The following is a 6,000-nucleotide window of genomic DNA, read 5'->3' as shown; positions in this document are numbered from 1 at the left end:
ACTTTCCTCCCAAACACTAATGGGACTTCCTTTTGCTTGTTTCATTTGAAACAACTCAATAGCATTCCCCATGACTTCCTTGGAATGCAAAGGATGAACACTATAATGTTCATATATTTCTTCATTTTTAGAGGCTTCTACTTTCTCAATTTGACCAGCACACAAATCGCTATCCTCTTCTTCACTTACTTCCTCTTCTGCAACATATACATTCTTGTAGTACTTATTGTTTTTCTTCAAATACAATGTTGCCTTTTTGACTTTCCTAACATCCACTAAATCTTGCCAGATTTTCTTACTCTTTGTCGGAACCCCATTAACTAAGATAACCAGAGGTTCCTCTTCCACTTTCTCTACTCCAATTGTATTAATGTTTTTCTTCAAATCTAGAGGCAAATAAACAACTCTTCCCTTTAATCCTCTCTGTAAATCTGATGGAGGCAATTTCCCTGTCTTTGGCTCCATTCGTACAATAGCCTGAAAGGGATGGATACTTTGAATCAAAATAGATTCATAAGTATTTAAATCCTTCAATTCAGAAGGAATCTCAACCAATTCCAGCTTATTATGAACCTCTCTAGCAGGCATCCGGTTTTGATTTAGTTTGTTACAACAATAAGTACACACACGTTGATCCAATCCCAAATCAAAACAATTTTCTACCATCAAGTATGTTGCAAAATCCTTCCATTCACTATTATTTTCACTTTCACTTTTCGCATATAAATCCACTAACTTAGTCTGATTCTTAGAATAAGTGCGTCGACAACACACACAAGTAAAATTAGGCCTCTCACTTGATTTAACCTGAAACGTGGCAATTTCTTTCAGAAAATTATCTGTACTAGAAACCTGTACACTATCTTCCACATTACCTTCTTCTTCTGGGTCAATTTCAACATTCTCCTCTTTACTTGCAAAGTAACAAAACTCAATTTCTTCACAACTATTCTTCACATCTACTTCAGAACCATGCAAAAGAGCAGTGCATAATTGTTAAGCATAATTGCTGGACTCTTAGCATAATACAACATTCTAACTAATTTCCTCACTTTATTATGATGCACTGCTAGCATCCTGAAATGATGAAAAACTCTCTGGCATACTCTCCTGGAAAGACAAGCCAGTGAATGACCATGCAAACCTGTCACTTCTCTCACTCTGCAAGGATCTAATTCTTGCAACAACTTCATTTTCTGTTTTAAAGTTTTCTTATTAAATGTCCATACAAAATCACAAAGCAAATTGATGGAATCCTGTCGCACACTGCAAATACTACTACACTTCCAGATATACACTGGTCCCTTAGGACGTCTTCCTAAAACCTCATTACCTAACACCTCTTCTGCCTCTGTTGTCACAAGTTTTTCTTTTTCAACTGGACAACCATCTTTCACCTCATAAGCTCGACCACTGGTGTCAACTGCATGCACCAAATCATTATCCTGGAAATAATTCTCCTCATTAAAAAATGCCTCACAACTTGAACTATGCATCCATTCTCCTGAAAAAACTTCACAAAAATTACTACGATTAACTGTTCTCTTCCATCTACTATTTCTTTTGAAATCATAAATTGCCTTGTTTAGCTTCCTAATTCTATTGATTATCAAAATAAATAACTTTCGCCTGATCAATAATTTTCTCAACTTTTTTTTTCTCTTATAAAAAAACACTTTCTGTTGACCTTTCTTAATATTTTTTAACAAATTGCCAATTATCCTGTTACGGAACATTCGTCTACGAATGTCCCTAAACTGATTTTTCCTTCTACTACCATGCACAGAGTTATCTCCTGCTCTAGCAGTAACATTTTTGATTGGCCTTTCCTTTCCGTTTAAATTGGTTCTCTTTTTCTGGACTAAAACATTTTCTGTAGTACTACTTTTTTTTCTACAAATGTTTCTTAGGAATGATTTCGTTGTCTTACCCGGAGCTTTCTTGGTGACTTGACGAGTTTTTATTGTAGAGGACTGCTGCAAGCATTTAGTAAGCTGCTGTCTTTGACGTTTTGTAGCCTTTCGGTTTCGTTGTTTAGATGGCATTATGTACTTTTGAAATGATCTGCAGTTGAATCTGTGGTAAAATATAATTTAAAATGTTATTAACCACTATTAGCAAACAGTAAATCAATAACAGTCGTCAAAAATTTAACACACTACTTGTCATTTTTACATACAATAATTTTTAGTGCATTGGCAAATTTAGTAGTCACAAATAGTAGCAAAGAAATGGAATGCTTCTACATTTGACCTGTGCTGTTTTATAAGTGAATCTGAACTAATTTTATGAGCATATTTGACTATTTTATTAAAGACACTACACACAACCTATTTTTGAAGTTGTGTTTAATTTTAAATTAAACGGTTTACATGTTTACTTTTCATTTCCAGTTACTTTTAAAAATAAATGTTTATAGTTCCATAGGCTCAAGCAGGTCAGCTTCCCACCCTACGTCATACAATTCTGACAAATCGGCATCCTCATCATGTTCTTCATCATCCTCAGGATTTAAATCATCCAAGGGATCTACTTCTACTGATGTTTCAATCACAATTTCAATGATAATATCTAGATCAACCGATTGCTCATTATCACTCATGCTTGATGTTGTCGTTATCTTTAAAGAAAGAGAACAACAATGAGATGTTGCAGAGTAAGAGACAAATCTCAGAGACTATAATTGTAAATTTTTTTAACAAGAGTAACATTTTGCAGATATTATTTAACCATGTCCAGCGATGCTGAGGAGGTGAGGCCTATGTCCAATTTTTCAGTGAACAGGACTCATTTCTTCTTAACCTTGGATAAGCCTCACCAACTCTGTGTCCCCTGCTCATACTTAAATGTAAAGGGGCAGATTTATGTTAACTGGCGCATCCCCAGGGATGCACCAGTTAACGTGCGCTGCTGCTCTGCCACCCATGATGTGCCGCATTTACAATGTGGAAACAACAAGTGATAGACTGAATGTGGATCAATGTCACACACTCCCCCAGTCAAAAGATCTGGGCCCAAATCCATCGTTTTTTTGCACTCCACACCACCCTGGGTTAGACAATGGTGATATGCAAATCAGCTCTGACCCTGTTGCCCCATGGGAACAGTCCAGTCCGAACTACAAAAGCCATGTCCTTCCCAGAACGGAATCAAGCATCCGAGGACCAGACCGGTTTCGAGGTAACACCTCTCTTCAGCCCGGCTAGCTTGACTCCAAGTGGTGTGGAGTGCCTGGGACCCACGTCTGGGCATCCCCAGCGCACTTAGGGCGGCAATTGCAAAAACAACAAGTGATGGACTGAATGTGGATCAATGTCACACACTCCCCCAGTCAAAAGATCTGGGCCCAAATCCATCGTTTTTTTGCACTCCACACCACCCTGGGTTAGACAATGGCGATATGCAAATCAGCTCTGACCCTGTTGCCCCATGGGAACAGTCCAGTCCGAACTACAAAAGCCATGTCCTTCCCAGAACGGAATCAAGCATCCGAGGACCGGACCGGTTTCGAGGTAACACCTCTCTTCAGCCCGGCTAGCTTGACTCCAAGTGGTGTGGAGTGCCTGGGACCCACGTCTGGGCATCCCCAGCGCACTTAGGGCGGCAATTGCAAAAACAACAAGTGATGGACTGGATGTGGATCAATGTCACACACTCCCCCAGTCAAAAGATCTGGGCCCAAATCCATCGTTTTTTTGCACTCCACACCACCCTGGGTTAGACAATGGCGATATGCAAATCAGCTCTGACCCTGTTGCCCCATGGGAACAGTCCAGTCCGAACTACAAAAGCCATGTCCTTCCCAGAACGGAATCAAGCATCCGAGGACCGGACCGGTTTCGAGGTAACACCTCTCTTCAGCCCGGCTAGCTTGACTCCAAGTGGTGTGGAGTGCCTGGGACCCACGTCTGGGCATCCCCAGCGCACTTAGGGCGGCAATTGCAAAAACAACAAGTGATGGACTGAATGTGGATCAATGTCACACACTCCCCCAGTCAAAAGATCTGGGCCCAAATCCATCGTTTTTTTGCACTCCACACCACCCTGGGTTAGACAATGGCGATATGCGAATCAGCTCTGACCCTGTTGCCCCATGGGAACAGTCCAGTCCGAACTACAAAAGCCATGTCCTTCCCAGAACGGAATCAAGCATCCGAGGACCGGACCGGTTTCGAGGTAACACCTCTCTTCAGCCCGGCTAGCTTGACTCGGCTAGTTCGGACTGGACTGTTCCCATGGGGCAACAGGGTCAGAGCTGATTTGCATAAAGCCATTATCTGACCCAGGGTGGTGTGGAGTGCAAAAAAACGATGGATTTGGGCCCAGATCTTTTGACTGGGGGAGTGTGTGACATTGATCCACATTCAGTCCATCACTTGTTCTTTTTTGCAATTGCCGCCCTAAGTGCGCTGGGGATGCCCAGACGTGGGTCCCAGGCACTCCACACCACTTGGAGTCAAGCTAGCCGGGCTGAAGAGAGGTGTTATCTCGAAACCGGTCCGGTCCTCGGATGCTTGATTCCGGTCTGGGAAAGATATGGCTGTTGTAGTTCGGACTGGACTGTTCCCATGGGGCAACAGGGTCAGAGCTGATTTGCATAAAGCCATTATCTGACCCAGGGTGGTGTGGAGTGCAAAAAAACGATGGATTTGGGCCCAGATCTTTTGACTGGGGGAGTGTGTGACATTGATCCACATTCAGTCCATCACTTGTTCTTTTTTGCAATTGCCGCCCTAAGTGCGCTGGGGATGCCCAAACGTGGGTCCCAGGCACTCCACACCACTTGGAGTCAAGCTAGCCGGGCTGAAGAGAGGTGTTACCTCGAAACCGGTCCGGTCCTCGGATGCTTGATTCCGGTCTGGGAAAGATATGGCTGTTGTAGTTCGGACTGGACTGTTCCCATGGGGCAGCAGGGTCAGAGCTGATTTGCATAAAGCCATTATCTGACCCAGGGTGGTGTGGAGTGCAAAAAAACGATGGATTTGGGCCCAGATCTTTTGACTGGGGGAGTGTGTGACATTGATCCACATTCAGTCCATCACTTGTTCTTTTTTGCAATTGCCGCCCTAAGTGCGCTGGGGATGCCCAGACGTGGGTCCCAGGCACTCCACACCACTTGGAGTCAAGCTAGCCGGGCTGAAGAGAGGTGTTACCTCGAAACCGGTCCGGTCCTCGGATGCTTGATTCCGGTCTGGGAAAGATATGGCTGTTGTAGTTCGGACTGGACTGTTCCCATGGGGCAACAGGGTCAGAGCTGATTTGCATAAAGCCATTATCTGACCCAGGGTGGTGTGGAGTGCAAAAAAACGATGGATTTGGGCCCAGATCTTTTGACTGGGGGAGTGTGTGACATTGATCCACATTCAGTCCATCACTTGTTCTTCTTTTTTGCATTTACAATGTGGAGCACCATTGAGCAAAAACAGCACAGATGCGTCACACATCTGTGCCGCAAAAGCGGCACATTGCAGGAATCACGTCGTAAGCGCGACATGTCTACTGCAATGCACAGGGGCAAGCCACACATTGCATGGTGCATCACTCCTTATGCCTGTTTCAAACAGGCGTAAGGATTTGATTCAGCAATGCCATAAACCTGACTCAGTGAAATCTTCTAAATTTCACTGTGTTAGTTTTACAGGGCTTTCATGCAAATGAATGCCCACCCTGCAACAAAATGCCCACATGAAACCTGACACAGGTTTCATGTGGCACAGGACTTTACACCGTGGCACATCTGCCTAGATGCATCAAGTTGTAAATATGTCGCAATATAGCGCATCTTTTGCGCCGCCGCTGCGTCACAAAAGTGACGCACAGCGGCGCAAAAGAGGCACACGGCTATCATAAATCTGTCCCTAACATTTCAAATGATTGATTCAGGATGACGATAAGGTGTGGCCTATCCAGAGGTTTGTTTAAGGTGAGGCCTACTCAGGGTTGCAGATGAAATTTAGGCTTGTTGTAGAGTACAGAGGAGATAATACATGTGCAGGCCTA

Source organism: Lissotriton helveticus, chromosome 4_1 (genome assembly GCF_964261635.1).
Source record: "Lissotriton helveticus chromosome 4_1, aLisHel1.1, whole genome shotgun sequence".
NCBI classification, from domain to species: domain Eukaryota; kingdom Metazoa; phylum Chordata; class Amphibia; order Caudata; family Salamandridae; genus Lissotriton; species Lissotriton helveticus.
The sequence above is the reverse complement of the archived record's forward strand: the minus strand, read 5'-3'. Positions refer to the sequence as shown.